The sequence below is a fragment of the Rhinatrema bivittatum genome, chromosome 6 (genome assembly GCF_901001135.1).
Source record: "Rhinatrema bivittatum chromosome 6, aRhiBiv1.1, whole genome shotgun sequence".
In the NCBI taxonomy this organism is placed as follows: domain Eukaryota; kingdom Metazoa; phylum Chordata; class Amphibia; order Gymnophiona; family Rhinatrematidae; genus Rhinatrema; species Rhinatrema bivittatum.
Window position 1 is genome coordinate 300,225,403 of NC_042620.1, and position 22,604 is coordinate 300,248,006.

Genomic DNA, 22,604 nt, shown 5'->3' on the forward strand with positions numbered 1-22,604 from the left:
CCAGCAAGGAGTCATACCAGCAACAACTGCACCCAGTTTTCTGCTAGGAATCCCTGACATGACCACTGTCGTCAGACAACCATTAACAAAGGCTTAACCCCCCAATCAGCTCAGACTACCCACCACAAGTGCAGGTAAGAATTACCTGTAACCCCCAAAGATGCAGCCAAGATCCCCATGAGGTATGCATTCCAAGGCCTCCTGCAACGCGTTCAAGAATACATCCAATCCGATAAAGGACAAGAGGACCCCATTCTCCTTACACAGACCACCCTCCAGGTCCCAGGACCAATCGTGTCTGATATGAAAACCACCCATAGCAGCCAGCCACGAACCAATATGCTGGTTGGCAGTGGCACGACTGCAATGCTATATTTTATTTGCAATCACAGCAGGCCTTGGAATTATGTCAGTCCAGCAGAGTACAGCAGCAGGCAACAGGATAGAAATGGACATCAAATCCCTGTGAACCATGCTAATGAACTTGCGGCCAGACATCTTGCCCCAGTCATTACCTCCAAGATGGATGATTAAAACATGCGGAGGACTGAGCCAAGCAAGCTCCCATCGCAAGCAAGGTTCTTCCCCCCCCAACACATTCCCCTCTGCCCTAGCCAGCAAACATTCACTCCCAGGCCCTCCAAGTCCAAGTGTGTCCCATGCAGATGCCCTCGAGCATGCAAATGGGCCCAGGCAATGTAAAAATGTCCCACGATCCATGCAAAGGTCCCACGACCTTCGTACACATGCAGCACGACATGCAGCACCTGCAAGTAGAAAACATGCAGCACCTGCAAGTAGAAAACAATTAATCTCATGTGCAAACTAAGGAGCACGGGTATGCACGTATCTAACAAAGGCATCCAATTTCCACCTCCTAATTCTTTGAATTACTCCACCAGACAAGCCAGATGACATCGCAAATGTTGCTGTCCCAATTCGAAATGAGTGAGTTCCAAATCTCAAAGCATCCAACCTTAGAGCAGACAAACCAGCCCGCAAAACTGCCTCAAACTGGTATTTTGTCAAGGGCCGTAAATCGCAATGAACTAGGAAATGAGAACCCCCTTCTGGGTGAAGCTGCCCAAAGGCGACTGCATTAGCCATAGGGCAGGTCTGCAAACCCTGAACTGAACGAAGCACCACCAATGACCCTCTACCCACCTGATCTGTTTTGGATCTATGAATAAAAAGAATCACCGAATCTGCTTTGATCATCACGTGCTGAAGCAAGAGACCAGAAGCCTTGGACTGTAGCTCCCGCAACCATACAGCGCAGCACAGACTTGTGCAATAAGGCTGAGACTAGCATACGCTTCTCAGACCGCTTATTGATGACTTCCACATCATCAAGGTTATCACACTAGAACACTACCCTCCTGTCCAGGAGACGCAAGCCCCACAGAAAAACAGATACAACAATGGGTAACAATTCCAAGCAAGTAATGTTCTTAGTAAAGCCAGCATCCTTCCATTCCTCTGACCAAGGTGCCAGACACCAGGCACCCTGAAAATAGTCACAAAAGTAGACCGATCCTGCAGTGTCAGTAAACAATTCCAAATCGCAATTTGAAACTGACTCATTTTGCCACAACAAACAACCATTAAAGTCAGACAGAAAGCGATCCCAGATCCACATGTCTTCGCACATCCACTGAGTTATGTGAATACAATGACCGCTTTCCGCACACCGGTCAATCCAAAACTCAACCTGCACAGAAAAACCCTGGCCATGGGGATTACACGGCAAGCAAAGTTCAGGCTGCCCACTAAAGATTGCATCTGATGCAGAGTTATCTTTTTAGAAAGCAGTGCGCTGGACATTAGGTCCTTCATGGCCACCACTTTTTCCGCGAATCCAACTCAGTACCTAGGAAAGTCAAATGAATACAAGGTCCCTCTGTCTTACCCTCAGCTATAGAGATACCAAAATCAGAGGCAGTCCTCTGAAAATAACACAGCAAATGCAAGCAAGTCGATGAAGTTGAATCACCCAAAAACAGAAAGTCATCCAAATAGTGTATGATGTTTGCTACACCGGCCCTTTCAGCAACCCCCTGTGAACAAATGAACTAAAGACTTCAAACTAAGCACACGCGATTGAACACCCCATGAGCATGCATCTATCAAAATAGAATGCATCTTGAAAATGAAAACCGAACAAAGAAAAACACTCAGTGTATAGGGAGCAGATGGAAGGCGGACTCTATGTCCACCTTTGCTGCAACGTCAGACCACTGCCACCGCTGACTCAAAAGATGCATACTGTACAGTGCGAAAATCTCTGGGAACATAATCATTGATAGAATTGCTTTCTGGAAATAAAAGATTATGAATTAAATGGAACTTTCATATGACTCCTTTTTCGGCACCACTGATAAAGGTGACAGAACCATATCCATGAACGGGGGAACTGGCAAAGGAACCGCAATTCTACCCGAGTAAATCTCACTTTGCAACTTTGCAGCCACCACATGAGACAATTTCTGACTGTCGGACAGTTCTGCCCCCCCCCCCCCCCCCCCCAAACATCCATTGGACCCGCAAAGGGAATATAGAAACCATATTCAAAATCGCGAAACAAGAGAAGTGTAGCCTCCTCTTTTGGGTATCTCCCCAACCACGGCAACATGGCCGCCAAATGGATGGGGGTAGGAACCCTCTCATATATTTCATTTAGGGGTGCTTTTGGCAGCAACTCCGCCAACACTCCCATCACCGGATCACTTCGGACATTTAGAGGCAGGGTGATCCAACCCACAGTTGGAACACGCATGCTTGAATTTACAATCAGGGAAGTTGCAGGCTGAGCGATTGTACCTCCAGCACACGTCCGATAAACTAGCCTCCAATTGACTGCCGCTCACCAAACCCGCTCCAGTCAAAAAGGACCGCCAGCTGGACCCACTGGTAATTCCAACAGTGTTAGCTCCGATGGAGGACTCCGCCTTAGTGTTCATCTGGGTCAACCACAACCTGACGTCCCTGATACCCAAGGTCATGAATTTGTACTCCTCCATCTGATCCCTCGAGTGCTCATCGTAATTGAGCCAAGACCACCTTCGTACACATGACTAGTGGCCAGGATGGCACCCGCATATGTGAGCAAAGGCCCATACTGGGTGGGGTCAAGATGGCCCACCATGCTAGCCAGCCAAAGGAACGAATGGATCCAAATGAGGAGATTATGAGCAACCCTCCTTTGAGTACTCAGAAATTTCTCAACACCACCCTTTTCCTTCTTGTCTCTTCTCTTGCCCCTATGGCCCTCCAACAACGGGAAGATATCTATATACTTACATTGTCTGATCTTCTTTCTCAGGCACTTAGGAACATCCTCCCACAATTCAGATAGGCTAACTATCATGCCCTTTCCCACTGGACTCACATTTCTGACTGGAGCCTGCAATCAGGGAGTCTGAAGAGGTAGAAGTTGAGGAAGAAGAATCCAAAGAACTAAATTGGGATGCTTCTTCTTACACCAAGACTTTTTCTGCTTCTTAGAGGCAGAAGCATTAAGAGCAGATGGATCCGAAAACCCCACCTGAGAAGTTGAAGCATGTTTGCTCAAGCTAGCAACCCCCTCCCCCCCCCCCCTGCCAGAACAAGCCGATAACCCGACCTGGAAAGGACCCATCACCCCAGCGCCGGGAATAGTGAATGACTCATCATGCTGTCCACTGGCTGGACCAACCTCATTGGAATTTGGAACCATGGAATCAGATGTAGTCACTGCTGCAGAGACTGGATCATTGTGCCATCCTTCCTGTTGTGAAGGTCCAGGGCCATCGACTGACTCCTCAGCTGGATACATCTATGAAAGAAAAAGAACAGCAGCAACTGCAGGCCCAGAAGCCCCAAATACCGCTGGACCCCCAGAAGACTCCAAAGAACCATCAGAGAAAAAAAGACCAATGCCAAGAGACCATGCCGAAGGAGGCTGTTGCCGGGGCCCCGCATCAAGGGCCAGAAGTGGAACACCAAGGGGATCCAAGACTAGGGGGAAACCTCCCCTGAGGATAATACCCAGACCAAGGGACCAGAAGGTCCTCCCCCAGGCTGGAAAATATGGAGCCCAATTGTTACCCAAGTCCTGAAGATATCCCAGAACCCCACTAGCACCACACCAATCACCAGAAAAATCAGGACCAGGAGCGGGAATGGAATTGTCCACTTCAAGGAAAACCTTCCCCCTGGGATGAGGAAGGCTCCAACCAGGGGGCCCGCACCACTCAATCCATCCACTGGGGCCACCACCATCCCATCCCAATATGCCCCCTGCACCCCTGGATCTGCTCCGTGAACTAGCCCCGATGAGACATTAAGGTACACTGCTCCAGGAGCAGAACTACCCCCAGCTTCAGCACTGAACAGCTCCATGTGCAAAGCTGCAGTAGGAGCAGCCACCAGCAAAGGCAGCCCGAGAGTCTCGCAGACAGAGGGGGAGGCCCAGTGCGAGACCGCACATCGGGGACTGGAGAGGCAGCTGAAGCACCCACCCTCCTCCTAACTGCTGCGGCCTTGCTGCTGCACACCCGGGCATGCGAAGCCCGCCCCCCGGAACCATCAAGAGGACCAGCATCGACCGCTCCCGAAGAGCGCGGCAAAAACGTATCAGGCCAACCACCTACAGCTGCTGCCAAGCCCTCAAGGCTTACTGCTAAGGGAGCAATATCAAGACCCACACTGCCACAAACCTCTTTTGATGCCACTGAAATCATCTTCCCTCCTGGCATCGCCGCCTCCTCTGTCTCCATCGACCACAAGAGGGGGAAAAGGACGCCAACCATGGTAAGCCGCCAGACTACCTAAAGAAGATGCAGCATAGGGTGCAGTAGCGGGCAAGTGAGGCTTGCACGGCTGCATACAAAGAAAACCACCCAGACTCCTACTCCCAACTATCCCAGACAGATGGGAACCAATCGGTTCCCATAAAGCCGAGGTGTTTTAAATTTAAACCACAGTATCACTACCCTTACTGGCTGTGAGCAGCACAATGGCCAACTGGCCACGAAACACCTCCACCCTCCCACAATGAACCCAGCCCTCCAGGCTTGCTTAAGCGAGCCTGGCACCATGTTATTATAGCCAGGCAGGTACAGGACCTGCCTGACCTCCCAAACTTGACAATTATTTAGAATCTTAGGGTAAATAGACAAACATCAATTTGACTTTTGACAACGAGTGAGATAATCAAATTTGCAGATGAAACAAAATTATTCAGCATAGTTAAGTCACAAGCAGATTGTGATAAATTGCAGGAGGAGCTTGTGAGAATGGAAGACTTGGTATCCAAATGGCAGATGAAATTTAATGTGGACAAGTGCAAGGTGAATCATATAGGAAAAAATAATCCATGCTGTAGTTACACGATGTTAGGTTCCATATTAGGAGCTACCACTCAGGAAAAAGATCTAGGCGTCAAAGTAGATAATACATTGAAATCATCGGTTCAGTGTGCTGCGGCACTCAAAAAAGCAAATATAATTTTAGGAATTATTAGGAAGGGTATGGTGAATAAAACGGAAAATGTCATAATGCCTCTTTATCTTTCCATGATGAGAACGAACCTTGAGTACTGTGTACAATTCTGATCACCACATCTCAAAAACAATATAGTTGCAATGGAGAGGATACAGAGAAGGTGACCAAAATAATAAAGGGGATGCAACAGCTCCCCTATGAGGAAAGGCTAAAGAGGTTAGGGCTGTTCAGCTTGGAGAAGAGACAGCTGAGGGGGGATATGATATAGGTGTTTAAAATCATGAGAGGTCTAGAGTGGGTAAATGTGAATCGGTTATTTACTCTTTTGGATATCAGAAGGACTAGGAGCACTCCATGAAGTTAGCAAGAAGCACATTTAAAACTAATTGGAGAAAATTCTTTTTAACTCAATGCACAATTAAGCTCTGTAATTTGTTGCCAGAGGATGTGGTTAGTGCAATTAGTGTAGTTGGGTTTAAAAAAGGTTTGGATAAGTTCTTGGAGAAGTCCATTAACAGCTATTAATCAAGTTGTCTTAGGGAATAGCCACTGCTATTACTGGCATCCGCAGCATGGGATCAGCTTAGTGGTTTGGTACTTGCCAGATACTTGTAGCCTGGATTTTCCACTTTTGGAAACAGGATGCTGGGCTTGATGAACCCTTGGTATGACCCAATATGGCAATTTCTTATGTTATATTCTTAAAGTGAGTTCAATAAATAATTGTTACTGTTTGCCTTAATAGATGAATTATACTGCTGCCTAGAATAGAAACATAGAAACATAGAAATGACGGCAGAAGAAGACCAAATGGCCCATCCAGTCTGCCCAGCAAGCTTCACACATTTTTTCTCTCATACTTATCTGTTTCTCTTAGCTCTTGGTTCTATTTCCCTTCCACCCCCACCTTTAATGTAGAGAGCAGTGATGGAGCTGCATCCAAGTGAAATATCTAGCTTGATTAGTTAGGGGTAGTAGCCGCCGCAATAAGCAAGTTACACCCATGCTTATTTGTTTTACCCAGACTATGTTATACAGCCCTTATTGCTTGTTTTTCTTCTCCCCTGCCGTTGAAGCAGGGAGCTATGCTGGATATGCGTGAAGTATCAGTTTTCTTTTTTTCTCCCCTGCCGTTGAAGCAGAGAGCTATGCTGGATATGCATCGAAAGTGAAGTATCAGGCACATTTGGTGTGAGAATGAGGGGAAACAGGTATATTAGGGCAGCTGGATTTCTCTGCTGCCTTTGATACAGTTGGACATGATTTGGGTTCTATCATCTAAGGCAAGTTAGTATGGCTTGAGTCATATTTAAACTGACAGAAGCAAGTCCAGATGGACACTGTTTTCTCTTCTTGGCATACTTTACCCTCGGGAGTGCCACAGAGGTCAGCCCTCTCCTTGATATTATTTAATATTTTTATGTCATCAATTGGTCCATTTTTAAGGGAACTAGATTTATCACTTTATTTGTGTTGATGACATCCAACTTTTTTTCCTTGAAAGAAACATAGGGGGGGTCATTTTCCAACAATTTCACAAGGAAAAAGCGACTTTTCGCATGTGATATCTAAATCGGGGCAGAGTCTGCACCGGAGGGAGAGAAGTCAGGGGCAGCCTCGGGGTAGACTCCATGAAGACTTCGCTGACGGCGAAAGGTAAGACTCCTTATCGCCGCCAGTATATTGCCCAATAGCGCCACCTTTCACGTGGCGCTATTGGGTGCGAAAGCTGGCTGCGATAGCACAGCGGAGGTGCGATCACTGCTAGCTTTCGCAGGTCCGCCCCCGCTTCGCCCCCCCACCCCGTGTTACCTCCGGATTTTCTAACTTTTGCAAACTTAGAAAATCCAGGCCATAGTTTCCCTTTGACTTATTTACATCAATGTATGGGCAACATAAGAATCTGGTTGAGAGAGAGTGGTTTCTCACTGAATGTATCAAAAATTAAGTTTTGTGGGCAGAATATAAGCCCCCCTTTGACAATCTGCAGGTAAATTATGAAGGTGTCCCTTTGCCCCTTTTGATTGAAGTTCATAGCCTAGGTGTTTTACTAGACTAAAAATTACCTATGGTCCCTCATGTGAAGAATGTTGTTAAGGAAGTGTTTTAGAAGACGATTAAACCATTAAGAGTACTATTGCCTTCAGGTCTGTTTAGAACAGTAGTACTATCACTGATATTGAGCCATACTGACTATTCCAATGGACTGCTTGATGGATTACCAGATAGGTTTTTCAGGTCCTAGAACTGGTACAAAATGCAGCAGCCAGGGTCATTACAGATGGTTGAAGTCATGATCATATCACCCCAGCCTTGAGGATCCTCTCTGTTAAGTATTAGTCACATTTTAAATTAATGGTGACAGTGCATAATCTGCTCTGTTCAGAGAATTGGAGCCTGTTGGCAACCAAATTGCAGCATTATGTGTCAGTGCATTCATTAAGATCTGAAAGGATATTAATTACTTTCTAACCAAGAATATTGATCAGAGTTTAGATGTAAAAGATAATTTTCATATGCTGTTCCTGAAATATGAAATGCATTTCCTGTGTATTTGAGAAGAGAAAGTGATATAAAAACTTTTAGAAAGTGTTTAAAAATCCTACTGTGAAAAGCTGAAAAAACAATATTAGGCAGGGAAAGACAATAATTTTGGAAACACCGTTCAACTGGAATCATTCACCAGAATTTTTAAATTTTTCCAACTTTTTCAAATCAGCAATATTGTATATTCTTATAATGAAGGACAAGACCTCAGAACTGAGCATGCAATTTGTTTTAACAACATTGGTATATGGTTTGATGACTACAATCATCGGTCAAAAACCTCCCCCTCCCTTAACTTTATTCATAGTGACAAATTATTTTTTTTTTTATATTTTGAAATTGTTGTCTAATATTTTTAAAAAATATTTTTAAAAGGCGTTTCAACTGAATAAGCCTTGCTGACAATGTTGGCCAGCATTTTGCTTGTCAAAGCTGCTTCAGGGCAAAACCTTGCAAAAAAAAAAAAAAAAACCCAAAATAATTCAAACACGACTAATAAAATTCTCTGTATTTATATAAATCACCATATGCATACTCACTACACAAACGTAATCAACATCTTCAAATCTTTAAGTGTGAGCTTTCTGTGTGCAATTCTATTGAAAAACATTATCGCATGTGCACTGTGTATTACCTGGCTGAATTTGAACATGTGCATCCTACCTATCAACCCTGTGAGTTGCTTTGCCCACATTCCTGAATAATTATTGTTGAGTCATTAATCACGCATTGAAGCATTTAAATGTTAATCCTATTAAAAAAGATGTTGTCTCAAAGACATGACGGTGCTATACTATGTTAAAGTAATAAAAATGCTATTAATCCCAAAAAAAGCAATCCGGGATATAAATTAAAAGAAATGCACCCATTTAATTGTGCTGCCTTCTCTGTGGGTTCAATTTATTTAACTTTCACTTTTTTTCTAATTGTGCAAGCAGTCTATCTTGAGCTCCCTCTCCGATATGCTTTTTTAACTAAACCTAAGATAAAACACTTAGGGGAAGATTTTAAAAGCCCTAAGCGCGCCAAGCCTATTTTGCATAGGCCCGGCGACGCACGCAAGCCCCGGGATGCGCCTATGTCCCGGGGCTTTATGAAAAGGGAGGGGATGGGACCGAGGCCTCTGGCACAGCGGCCGCGCCGAGGGATCGTGAGCCAGCTGGCGCGCACAACCTACACCTGCCTGGAGGCAGGCGTAACATGGAACAAAGGTTAGGGGGTTTAGGTAGGGCTGGGGGGGCGGGTTAGGTAGGGGAAGGTGGGGGTGGCAGAAGGAAAGTTCCCTCCGAGGCCGCTCTGATTTTGGAGTGGCCTCAGAGGGAACAGGAAAAGTCATCGGGGCTCCCCTAGGGCTCGGTGTGCCGACCCCGGATTTTATAACAAGCGCGTGGCTGCGCGTGCATGTTATAAAATCGGGCATAGATTTGTGCGTGCTGGTTTGCGCGCACAAATCTACGCCCGCGCGTAGGTATTAAAATCCGTCCCTTAAGATTTGAAAAATCATATTTATTCTCCACACAATGGGACTAATTAGAGTCTTCATCCTCCGATTTTTAAGGCAACTCTTATGCTCATACATGTGAGTTCTCAAAGTTCCCTTTGTTTTCACAAAATATAATAAAACGCTTAGCCCTGGATTTTCTAAGGTCGCAGACCTTAGAGAATCCGGCGGTAACAGGGGCGGGGGGCAGGCCTGCGAAAGCCAGCAGCGATCGCACCTCTGCGGTGTGATCGCTGCCGGCTTTCGCACCCAATAGCGCCACCGTGAAAGGTGGCGCTATTGGGCATGCTACTGGCAGCGATAAGGTGTCCTACCTTTTCGCCGTCAGTGAAGTCATCACGTAATCCACCCTGATGCCGCCTTGACTCCTCCCCTTCCGGTTTGGACTCCACCCTGATTTAGCTATCACACGCGAAAAGGGGCTTTCCGCATGCGAATTGTCCATTTTCATGTGTGATCCCTTAGAAAATGACCCCCTTAGTTACTGGATTACATAAACCACGTGGTCAGAACTGCATGTTCTGTTGTCTTGTAGATTAATAAATTCCTTGAGCTGAGCATTTGGGACAGCAATAATGTGCCAATCTTGGATTTTTCTATTGCTGGAAGTAGTTTTGGAGAGATGTATTCCTTCAATTCTTAGATCTGTTGTATAAAAAATGAATTGTATGATCTTTGAAACATGGATGCAAATGTAGCATTAATTTCAGGATTTTCCTCTAGTCTCTATGCCAGCTGAACTCTGACCTTCAACTGTGCACATTCACAGTTTTTCTCTGTTGTTTTTTTTCTTATCTTTGAAACTAGTTAACTACTTCTAACTTGTGTCCAGATTAGGGATGTGAATCATGCTTCTGACGATTGGAAATATCATACGATATTTTCAAAATCGGGGGCTCCCCGAAACCGAAATTGTTCGTGGGGTTCTCTTAATGTTTTGGGGGAGGGCGGGAAAAACAGCACACCAAAACAATCCCTAAACCCACCCTGACCCTTTAAAACTGATCCCTTAGCTTCGCCAACCTCCCAAACCCCCCCAAAACCTTTTACAAGTACCTGGTGGTCCAGTGTGAATCCCGGGAGAGATCTCCCGCTCTCGGGCCGTCGGCTGCCACTAATCAAAATGGCGCCGATGGCCCTTTGCCCTTACCATGTGACAGGGTATCCATGCCATTGGCCGGCCCCTGTCACAAGGTAGGAGCACTGGAAGGCCCGCGCCATTTTTAAAGATGGTGCCGGCCGCACACAAAAAAATTAACGATGTGAATTGGAGCTGGAATCGGAACCGATTCCGGTTCCGATTCACATCTCTAGTCCAGATATATCCTTAACAGGAATTATTAAATGTAAGTTATCTTTGAGATTAGTTCTTGCCAGACTGTATCAAAACAGCTAAATTCCTTTAATAAATGTCAAAAAATATATTAACTGTTATGCATAAGAAAGAAGATCTAAACCAAGTATACAAAATCAAGTCAAAGAATTCTTACATATCTTACCCATTCATAGAAACAAATATCACATTTGGTTTGAAACAGCTTTTAAAACAGATAATAAAACTAAAGATCTGTTAAACATATACTGATAATAATTCCCACTGGTGACGTTTCTGCTATACTCTCATAATTGTTTAGGTATATTTATATGAAATAGCAGAGTTGGTTTGAAAATATCTAAATATTTTGAAACCTTTGAAACATGCAGCTATCTCCACTAAGCATTCACATTTTGGCACAAAGTTAATTTTGTGGTCTAACGTTTTCAAAATTGTTTTTATTGTACTACCCATTTTTAAAGATGGCACCGGCCATCCAGTGCTCCCTCCATGTGACAGGGGCCGACCAATGGCACGGATACCCTGTCACATGGTAAGGGCAAAGGCCATCGGCGCCATTTTGATTAGTGGCAGCCGACAGCGCGAGAGTGGGAGATCACTCCCGGGACCCCCACTGGACCACCAGGCACCTATAAAATGTTTTTGGGGGGTCAGGAGGGTGGGGGAAGCAAAGGGATTGGTTTTAAAGGGTCAGGGTGTGTTTTTTGTTTATCGGCTCAGGCACAGCCAATAAACAAAACCGCGATCGGGCCCGATGAAAAAACCCCCCACATATGAATCGGAACCGGAATCCAAACCGATTCCGGTTTCGATTCACATCTCTATTATCATCCTCCTATTTCCCCCTAGAGGAATTTTATTGTCAATTCCAGTGTTCAGCAGAAATTTGTTGTTTTGCATACATTTTTCCCTATTACAATGTCCTTATTCATTATGGCAAAATGTCTGTGAATTTTGTGTATTTCTTTCAACATTTTCAAAAATGAAATCTATACATTTTACAACTCTGTTACTATTTCAGAGATGGTCAACCACATATAGAGCAATAGCTTGGGGAACTAAATCAATGCTGTTACTGGGACATGATGCCCATGGAGGCACATCTACTAGCTGGTCTCTTGACATACTCATCATGGTTCAAAGACTTGATGCTTGAACATCTGTGTCTATAATGCTTTGACCAATATATTCTCCTCTTTAATTCTGTGTCTATAATGCATTGACCAATATATTCTTCTCTTCAATTCTGTGTCAAAAAATGTGGATGATGATGTTTACATCTCATAAGAGATTATATAACCTGGATGGTCCTTTCAAAGGGTAACTTGAAAACATCAAGTTGACCCTAGGGAGACTTGCATGAAGTGATTTTGGAACTAGAGGCTGAGCGGAATTCCAGGATCACCTGTTTGGAATGCTTGTAAGCTATGTCTTATCTGTGCTTTTGAATACATGCATTAAGAAGCAGCACAAGCATATGAAGCTTCTGCTCAAGACTCGAAGTTGGTACCTTTAACTCTAAAGTCTTTGGAGCCTTTGCTAAGGTTTAGATGGGGAAACTGTGATTTGGCTCAACTCACAGGTCTATACTTGGAACAATGGAGACCTCTTCAGTATGTCCTTACCCCATCAATATAAATAATTATTTAGCATGGAGTTGGAGAGAATACCATTGATTTTCACTTGATGCACTACCAACACTAGGGAATTATGATATTTACTAGCACTAACACACATTAGTATATAAGACCTATAACTTGTTAATGCACTATTAAAACTTTTGACAATATTTGATCATTATGAAAATAATCCATCTAGAAGAGAGTTGGCATAATTTCCATTAATATGACCATCATACAGGAATAGGGCTAGTGAGAAGTAATAAGCAGACCGGGTGGGCACGGCACCACATATCAACATGAGTTTGACTTTTTTTAAGCAAAGGAGTTGGGCAGCATTTTTGAAAGTGAATGAGTTGTGCAGTGGGATGTGGATGTCAACGATGTCTTGGAATGGAATCTGATAATATGGGTAGTATGAATCTCAGCACGGGAGGGAGAGGGAGACAGAGGGAGAGCGATAGATCATGTGATGGGGTGATGATATCACTGCCTAGGTTGGCAGGACAGCCTCACAATGGCACTGTATAGGGACAGCTTTTAAACTTAACATTGTCAATGAAGTCTTTAGAGTGAATATAATCATCGGTCTTAATTCCATAAAAAAAAACATTTTGAAGATAATTTTAAGTCAACTTTTGAAGTTTGCAAATAAAACTACTTAGCTTATAAGGTGTAAACATGTATCTTTCAGTCGTGTTTCCCACTCAACACTGTAGCAGTGTTTTGTATACTCCAATAAATATATCATGTGTCTCATCTTGGTTGGCTTCTCTATCTGGTGGATAGTTTTCATATTGATTTAGATTTTTTTTATTTTTCATCTACTTGGATTTTTTAAAATTCTAATATTTTATCATTTGCATCAATTTATTAATTTTTGTGAGATTTCAATTGACTTCAATGATAAAATTTTACGACAGAAGGCTTGGCACTTCACATATATCAAAAACAATTTCCTTCTGGGAAGAAGAGAATAAGAAAGGGTAAAGTTCCTATATATTAATAATATGCTCTCTTTTGGGTTCCTTTGTACAATTTAATATATCATAAACTTCATTACAGCTTTTCTATGGTACAGATAATTACTGCTAGCTTGTTACTGCTTTCTTTTTTTCTTTGTGCTATGTGTTTGGATGCCTATGATATTTATGTTGATATTAACAAAGCAATGGAATAATATTTGCTCGTCTATAGAATAGTCATGATGAGAGTAACTTGTTAAACAAAATCTGGCTTATCTGAATGCCAGATGCAAAAAAAACAAAACAAAACACTGCAGCAAGAAATGCCTGGATTTTCCTTCTAACTAACTGCAGGCAATTATACCAGACAGAAAGTTATTAAACTAGTGTAGACAGAGCACACAGATGTGCTTCCCATATAAGGGAGAAAGTGGGTGAACATTTTACAATCTGATGTTTTAAGATAAAATATTCTGCATTGACCTTTTCTAAATGAAATGTCAAGCTGTATAAACACACTTCTGAATAAACATCAAAGGTAGGGGTTTTAGATAGTAATCAGACCCCCCAAAATTAGAGAGGGCACGAATCCTTGCATCAAACCAAATCTCCTAGCCAAGGCAATTGTGTGGGGTATGTATTGGAAGTTAATCTGAGCTAATTCTCCTGAGCTGAATGCATTTGTTCTTACTTGGTTTAAATGTCATAATATTGGAATAATATTAGTTATAGCAACTGCCAATAGGGTATTTATTTAACAAATCAAAAATATTGAATTTCACTTAGCTTTATATGTTCTCCTTATTAATGTTTGAATCCCGCTGAAAATGCATTAATTTGTGCTGCTGGTAAAAGTTGTTAAATTGGAACTGCCCAGTGCTTCATGTTATACGATACAGACACTTGCAGAGGACACTATTACATTAACAAAAACAAGTATAGTGATAATTGTTTATGCAATGTTTGGGAACAGGGCATTATGTTTGTGTTGGGGGGGGGGGAGCTGTCAGGAGAGAAGCTGTGTGAAGAGTAACAGATGTAAAGCAAATGCAGCAAATTTTGCTATTTTTTTAAATATTAAGAATACACAGAATTAGCCTATAAAACCATTTTATGCCGCAATCCAATTATTGGAGGCTACAACTAGTTTGAGTACAAATACAAGGGTGGATTGTGCATTGTTTGCCCCTCCAGCTACAATTCTGTATTTTGTGGAATAGACTTTTTTCTGAATTATACATTCTCTGTGGAACATGTTTTCCTGTCTAATCCTCTGTTTGGCATTTAGGTATCCATGATGCTTAAGTATTTATGACATTTTTAAAGGTAAGATTTAAAATATTATACAGTGGAGTCCTCAATTCCCTTTTCAAGTCAGGATCAAGAAGCATGCTGCAAGCTGTAAAAGTTTTCATTCAATATGTATTTAGCATTATAAAAATTGTACTGGGACTCATATACATGGTTTTGTTTACTTCATGCAACAAGAGTATTACATGTAGGGAAGATTCTCCCTTAATGCACTGTTGGGTAATTTTCTGCTATTTTCAGTCACAAATCAGCCAACAATACATTGAAACAAAGAATATGATGGCCTATAAAGCTGGCAAAGCCCACTTAATCTTTCTGTTTACCTCTTCTGTTGAAATACCACAGACCCTATTTGATCTCTTGCTTTATCTTCATTACAACTGAGAATCCTCTGTGCTTACCACATGTTTTCCTGAATTCTGATGCTGTTTTGGCCTCCACTATCTTCCTATGCCATATCTGCCATCCTTGCATTCCATTCCACTGAAAAATACTTGCCTCCTGTGTATTATTTAGGGGTGTGCACTTACCTATTTTTTATTTCATTTTTTTCATTCTGTTGTCTTCCCATTTTTTGTTTCATTTGGGCTTTATTTTATCTATTTGAAAGGAAATAAACAAAATGAATGAAAATAAAACAAAGCAGAAAACAAAAGAAAGGAAGGGGTCAGGGTCAGGGTCCTCCCCCCCCCCCCTGCTTTAAAACACCAGCTCTGGCCTTACTTATTTATTTATTTTGCATTTTTATATACCGACATGCTTGTATCAGATACAAATCATACCGGTTTACATTAAAAACAGAGTATGCAGGAAAATAGGTTTCCTAAGTCAAATACATTGAACATATTTAATAAACAAAGGATTACTAAACACTATGAAAAAGGTTAATTAACAAAGGAAAACTTAAGGGAATTAAAATAAGTGTAGCACAAAGGATTGCACAAAGGGGTGCACAAAGGGGAGTGCCCCTTTGGTGCACCCCTTTGGTGCGCGACGCCTGTTGGAATGTGGCCGTTTACTGGCTCGCCGCTGAGCGTGATGACATCGGGGGGGGGGAGGGTCTCTTCATCCCTGAGTTCACAGCATTCTCAGTTTCAGCGTGAAGTGTTTTTTCAATTTTTTTGGTCTTTTTGGTCTCTTTTTCTCTCAGCGATTGCCCCTAAAGGTGCCGGTACTGGTGGGCTGCCCCTCCGCACCACTGCCTGGTGGAATGTGGCTGTTTACTGGCTCGCCGCTGAGCATGATGAAGACAGGGGGGGCGGGTCTCTTCATCCCTGAGTTCACAGCCTTCCCCAAGGCCTTCCCCTATTGCACCCTCCCCCCCCCCCCCCCCATGGTCACCAACTGACTCCAGATTGACTGAGAAGGCTGATCCAGTCCTGGCTTTGCCCCATTAGATGCATGGATTTGCAGTGCATGGTGCTGTCGTTTTATTATACAAAGGCACAAGTATGCTGACACTAGTATTTTTCACAGAGATGGCGGGCTGGGGCCAGGCCAATCAACTTTATTGCAAATAAAACAAAGCAAAAACTAAAACAAATGGCACATGATTCTTTTTTTTCCCATTTTGTTTTCATAACAAAGTAAAACAAAACAGGTGCCTGATTGGAGGAAGTGGGCACACGTGGTATGCTCCGACTCCAATGAGCATACCACACATACCTGTGGCCTCCAATCAGGCTCCTGTTCTAGGCCAGTGCAGTTGCAGACAAAGGTATGTACAGAGAGAGATCTGAAGCTCCTGCTCTGCCCAGGGCCGCTATCTCTGACTGGGACCAAGGCATATCTGATGCTGCCACTGTCTTTTCATGTTTTCTCGCTGAAGCCTGCCTCCTCTGCTGCCTCTCACCATCTTCCTGCAGCTCTAAGTGACTGCCGCTGCTTCCCTTTGCCGGTGCTGAGGCCTGCCACCTCCTGAGCCTCTCTCACTTTCTTCCAGTGACTCTGAGCGAACAAGTGTATTGGGAGGTGCCAAAGGAGAGGCAGCTTTAAATAACAGCACTGCTGTAGAGAGCATTTTTTTGTGACCGACTAGTGAGCAGGAAGAACTCTAGAGAGAAAAACACCCTAAGGGGCCGATTTTAAATTTTAATCCCGATTTTATAACATGCTCACGCTACCGCGGGCATGTTATAAAATCCGGGGTCGTCGCGCGCAAGGGGGTGCAACACTTGTGCACCTTTTGTGCACTGAGCCCAAGGGGAGCTCCAATGGCTGTCCCCGTTCCCTCCCTCCTTGGAGGGAACTTTTTTTTTTATCCCCCCCACCTTTCCCTCCCTTCCCCTCTCTAACCCACCCCCCGGCCCTACCTAAATCCCCCCCCACCCCCACCTTATTAGATGGAGTTACGCCTGCCTCTGGCAGGCGTAACTTGTGCGCACTGGCGGGCTGCCGGCCCGCGAACCTCCGGCATAGCTGATGTGCTGGAGGACTTGGGAATGCCCCCGGCCCTGCCCCCTATCTGCCCATTTTCAAAAGCCCCGAAACATACGCGCGTCCCAGGGCTTGCGTGCGCCACCAAGCCTTTGCAAAATAGGCTCGGCGCACGCAGGGGCAGCTTTTCGGGGGTTATGCGCATAACCCTTTGAAAATCTACCCCTAAGTACCTAGACAAGATTTTACTTTTCCCTCCATGTGGGAGCCCCAGACAGGCATGGGGGCCTGCGTGCATGGTCTGTGGTCCATCCTGTCTTCCCCTGTGCCCAGGACCAGAACAGGACAGGAACTACATTAACAGATTCCATCTAGAACCATGTTCCCAAATTCCAGAGTTTATCTCTCTTATCCTAATAAGAGGGATGGGGCAAGTTCTCATTTAAGACGTACCTGTTTAAACAAGTATTTGAGCTAAGCTGAATCTGCCATAAGAATGATTATGATTTTTATTTAAGTTGCTGTCATGTCTGTTAATTGTACTTTGCTTATATATGTTTTATCATGTTAAACACCTAGAGCCATTGGTATGGGCAGCATATAAATCAAAATAAATAAATAAAACCAAAATAATCTAGCTGTCCAGCTATTCTGGTCTGAACACCTTTTTTGAAAAGTTGTGAGGATAATCAGGTTACTATGATAACTTTAACGGTAAACTTTGCATAAGAATCTGATTGGGAGTGAGTCTTGCAGTTATTTTTCAGGTACAGTGAAGGGTTATTTCTTAATTTTAAAATTAGAGTATTTCCAGATGTGGTGAAGGGCACACAGAGGAAAAGGAAACAATTTATTGTTATTTCCTTATAAGTGCTGCATTAAATATGTAAATGTTTTGAGCCATCTCAGTTTTTTTTAATCTCTTAGAAACATGTATTAATTTGCAAATTTTTTAAAAAAGATTTTTTCAAATAAAAAATTTCCAACAAAAGCACAAAAAACACGGAAGTGTAGGTATTGTAAAAAAATATCTTCACAATAATAAACTACATGTGAAAGTTTATTCACATGCCACTAATTAGCTGTTTTCATGTGAAAGCATATAAAGCAGATCATTATTATGGAATTTTGCAAAAACAAATCTGTGTAAAGGACTTCACAGGTCTGTTTTCATCTATTAGGAAGTATATCATGTATAAATAAACATAAAACATAACTACAACTCAATCAGGTACAGTTATTTTTCCATGAGGCCCTGGGAAATGACAGTTTGCATGAACCACTGTGAGTGCCTCACTGCCCATGTGAGGTATTAACCCACCCTCCAAGTATAAGTAAAATTTACTGATGGTCTAGTGGCCCTTGAACTTTGACCCTAACCTCCATGAGGTCCCTAAATGTAAAATTCAAACCCTTAAAGGTGAGAGATAGCCCCCTTTTACCCCCAAATTTATAAAATTCCCAATGTGGGGTCAAACGCCCATCCTTCTGCCCCCAAAAACCTACTGCTTTGTAAAAGTGGTCTTATGAAAGCCAGAGAGATACCCACTTCCTCTTGTCCTGTTTGCGCCTGGTTTTAAAATTGCACCAGATAATCTTAGGCACTGCTTAGGATGAAGGAGTTCTTGAGATTATCCAGTGCTATTTTGAAACTGATGGGGTAGGGAGTGAGTTGGGATCAAACATACTAACAGAAGACCAGCCCGTTAATTAGGTAAGTTTTGGAAGGTAAAGGTGGACAGTGGACAGTGAGGGAATAAACCCCAAATTGGAAACTCTAGAGAGAAAAACACCCTAAAGGGCCGATTTTAAATTTTAATCCCGATTTTATAACATGCTCGCGCTACCGCGTGCATGTTATAAAATCCGGGGTCGTCGCGCGCAAGGGGGTGCAACACTTGTGCACCTTGTGCGCACTGAGCCCAAGGGGAGCTCCAATAGCTTTCCCCATTCCCTCCCTCCTTGGAGGGAACTTTTTTTTGGATCCCCCCCACCTTTCCCTCCCTTCCCCTCTCTATCCCACCCCCCCGGCCCTACCTAAATCCCCCCCACCCTCCACTAGAGGGTGGAGCAAGAAGGGGGTGAATTTTGCATGAGATTTTGGATTTTACATTTAAAGCCTGTAAAGGTCTCAGGAAAGCATGGAAGCCAGAGAATTTCACTTACAATTGTAAAAAGTGGAGTATTTTACATGGGCTATGAAGCCCTTTTAAATTTCCATGGTGATCTGTAAATCAAAAGGCAATTTTAGAAGTCTTCCCCACTGATTTCCAAGGGGCAGTATCATCTAACACTTCTGCAACAATCACATTTCCATTTGTTAGTTAAGGACACACAACAGTCCGAACCAACAAATTCCAGTTCTTCAGACAATCTACAATTAAATATGTCCTCAACTATTTTACCTCTAATTTGTCTGCCCTACCCAACCTTTGATTTATTCATAGCAGCTAGATCTTTACCTAAAATCGCAAAACAACAACAAAAATCCAATGACCAGTCCAGGGAACCATGCTAAACCCCAACATTTTTGCTTTACATTCTCTTTTCATAAGATCAAAAACAAATATTTCGGTAAATCTTCAAAGGGCATATAAAATGGCATATATGCCTGTATCTTGGACATTTTAAACAGGACACATAATTGCGTACTCTTTCGTTTTTGTGCAAAAGTACATGCAAAGTGGTCATAGTTGAGGTATGATGAGTTATGGCTTTCAAGTTTGCATATACTCTGCCATGTTATAAACCAGTGGTTCCCAGCTTGTGGTCAGCGGACCCTTAATATAAGAACATAAGAACAAAAGAACATGCCAATCGGGTCAGACCAAGGGTCCATCATGCCCAGCATCCTGTTTCCAACAGTGGCCAATCCAGGCAATAAGAACCTGGCAAGTACCCAAAAACTAAGTCTATTCCATGTTACCAACTTACCATTGCTAATGGCAGTGGCTATTCTCTAAGTGAACTTAATAGCAGGTAATGGACTTCTCCTCCAAGAACTTATCCAATCCTTTTTTAAACACAGCTATACTAACTGCACTAAGCACATCCTCTGGCAACAAATTCCAGAGTTTAATTGTGCGTTGAGTGAAAAAGAACTTTCTCCGATTAGTTTTAAATGTGCCCCATGCTAACTTCATGGAGTGCCCCCTAGTCTTTCTACTATCTGAAAGAGTAAATAACTGATTCACATCTACCTGTTCTAGCCCTCTCATGATTTTAAACACCTCTATCATATCCCCCCTCAGCCATCTCTTCTCCAAGCTGAAAAATACTAACCTCTTTAGTCTTTCCACATAGGGGAGCTGTTCCTTTCCCCTTATCATTTTGGTTGCCCTTCTCTGTACCTTCTCCATCGCAATTATATCTTTTTTGAGATGCAGCGACCAGAATTGTACACAGTATTCAAGGTGCGGTCTCACCATGGAGCAATACAGAGGCATTATGGGGGGCGGGAGAAGAAGAAAAAAGGGAGACTGAAGCAATGGACCCCACTGGGGAGAATGACCCTGAAACCAAAAGGAGGAGAAAGGCAAGTTGAGGGCTCCTTGAAAAAGGAAGGGGGGAAAAGAGCATAAACCCGGGGAGAAAACATAGAGAGTGAATCCTGAGCATCCCTGCAAGCAAAAGGCTGGTATGAAGCAGACCAGCACTCCCTGCTATCGAAGGGAGAAGCATACGTGTGGCCTGGAGACCAGAGACATGAGGTGCCTGCTCAGGGGTGGAGAGTAGGACAAAGTTTGAGACAACAGAGGAACAAGAGCAAGCCCAGGCAACCGAAAAGTACCAGAGCCAGAAGCAAATCTTCCGGGATCAACTGCCCACTCTGCCAGTACTAAGCCCAGGAAGCAAGCCTCTTCCCTGCCCACATTCTCCAGCTCTCCAATCGGAGCCTGCTTCAGAGGTGAACAGAGGTATCGCCTGAAGCCTAGAACAAGGGCAAGTAAGTTAGACCTAAGTGTTAATATATTAAGCAAGCTAAAGTTTATGGCATGTCTGTTACCAGCCATGATACAAAACTTTCATTAGGGAAAACAGATGCTTAGTGACCAGGGGGTTAAAGATAGGAATTGTTGTTGTATTCTAAATGTTATATCATACCAAATCTGATAAATAAAAGGCTGTTTCTGGGGAAAATATACTTTATCTTATTCTTATGATCAAAAGTAAGGTGGGAGGGCAGCTGGCAGTGTCTTGTAGCAGACAGATCCCTGCATCCCTAAACTTGTTTACAGGATTAGAAACAGGAGGATGTGATTACTCTTCACAAAAATGTAAATAAAGAGGAGTCCATGAATTACAGGCCAGTTAATCTAACCTCTTAGATGAGTAAATTCATGGAACAATGCTAAAACAGAGGTTAGTGCAGTTTCTAAAATCCAGTGGATTACAAGTTTTGAGGCAGCTTGGTTTTATGAGATGGTGGTCTTGTTGACAAATTTGATCAGTTCCTTTGACTGGGTGATATACTTTGACAACTTAGATGTAGTGCACTTGGATTTCAATAAGGTTTTTCACAAGTTTCTGCATAGGCAACTTCTGAATAAAGTGAGTGCCCTTTATATGGACCCTATAGTGACTTACTGGTTTAAAAACTGGTTGAGTGGGGGTCGACAAAGAGTAGTGGTAAATGGAGCTCACTCCAAGGAAAGTGGTGTTACTAGTGGCCATGGGATAAGGATGAAAGGGGGTAGATTGAGCAGTAATCCAAGGAAGTATTTCTTTACAGAAAGGGTGGTTAATGTATTGAACAGCTTCCCAGTGGAGGAGATGATGGAAACATGGACAGTATCTGAATTCAAGAAAACATAGGGACAAGCATACAATTCTTATCTCTGAGGGTGTGGTAGGAATTGTAGAGATGAGGCAAACTAGATAGGCACTATGGTCTCTTTCTCCTGTATTTCTCTATATTTGTGTATTTAGCAATACTATTACATTGCACCATAATCTCTGGAAACAAATTCCTCTGATAGGTGGGCACTATGGGTTTGTTGGCTGATCTTAAATTTCATTGTGGGGTGTAAGTTGTAATGTTGCTCCCAGCCAATCTGAATTTTCATTATTAATTATTTTAAGAAAGGACCTTGTATTGTGTTTGATATGTTACAAGCAGCCAATGTAACAACTTCAAAACAGGAGTAATGTGATTGTATTTTTTACATCCCAATAAAGCTCTTGCTGCAGCATTCTGTAAGAGCTGCAAAGGTATCAAGGTTGCAGCTGACAAATGCAATAGTAGGGCATTACAGTAGTCAAAACTGGAAAATATCATAGTTTGAAGGACTGTTCGAAAATCGTTTAGATTCATCAGTGGTTTTAAATGTTTTACTAGATGGAATTTGTTATAATCAGATTTAATCATCTTATTAATATGTTTTTTCATAGATAAGTTATCACACCTAAATCCCAAGCGTGTTCAGCAAACTTCATCATACACACTCCTACTGTGATCTGCAGAG